Source organism: Parus major, chromosome 17, assembly GCF_001522545.3.
Source record: "Parus major isolate Abel chromosome 17, Parus_major1.1, whole genome shotgun sequence".
Lineage (NCBI taxonomy): Eukaryota > Metazoa > Chordata > Aves > Passeriformes > Paridae > Parus > Parus major.
Genome location: NC_031785.1, coordinates 3,267,574 through 3,268,251, shown reverse-complemented (window position 1 = coordinate 3,268,251; position 678 = coordinate 3,267,574). Strand labels below are relative to the sequence as shown.

Here is a 678-nt window from a genome sequence, read left to right as displayed (position 1 = left end):
GCCATTCCTGCCCCATCCCAACCCACTTTTCCCATCCTTATTCCTCTCTCAGGACATGCTCTGACAGCCAGATGTTTCCAGAGGTGGAAGAGGATGAGGGGAGACAGCACTGGGCAGGCACAAGGCTCTCCTTCCTAGCCAGAGTGTGGGCTGGATTTTCTTTATTGAAAATAGGAATTTCACCTCTGTGAAATGCTCTTCTTGACTATTGTAAATATTTTCCTGCTTTCCAGGGAGCGGGGAAGGGATACAGCACATCACTGGAGAGTGGTGTGGCCCTCAGGGCTCTGTGTCACCAGGAGGGGCTGGAGGAGCTGCAGCTTCATCTCCATGGCAGGGAAGTGGTTCCAGTGCCCTGGAAGAGCCTGGGAAGGGGTTAAACCACACTGCAGACAGAGGAAACCTTTGTCCCTGCAATGTCCCACCAGCCCAGAGCGAGGGAAAAGCCTTTCCTCAGCCCTGGGCTGAGATGAATTCTGATCCCAAATGCCACAGGATGAGCAGAGAGGAATGGCCCTGTCCTGCTGCCCCAGGGGTCTTGGCCCCCGTCAGCCACCAGACAGAGTCCACCATCCCTGTTCCAGCCCTGGCCCATTTCATTCCATCCCTGCTCCAAGCCTGATTCATCCCCAGGTCTGCTCCGGCACTGCCTGACACCTGTCCCATCCTTGTGCCATC

At 55.8% G+C, this 678-nt stretch overlaps 1 long non-coding RNA gene across 1 annotated transcript in view; it reads left to right on the top strand.

The window, feature by feature from the left end:
• Positions 1-257: 257 nt before the first annotated feature.
• Positions 258-678, top strand: part of LOC107211918 — a 1,815-nt gene continuing 1,394 nt past the window's right edge. The window contains exon 1 of the long non-coding RNA XR_001524337.3: positions 258-633. This is a non-coding gene — a long non-coding RNA (uncharacterized LOC107211918). The remainder of the gene's footprint in view (positions 634-678) is intronic.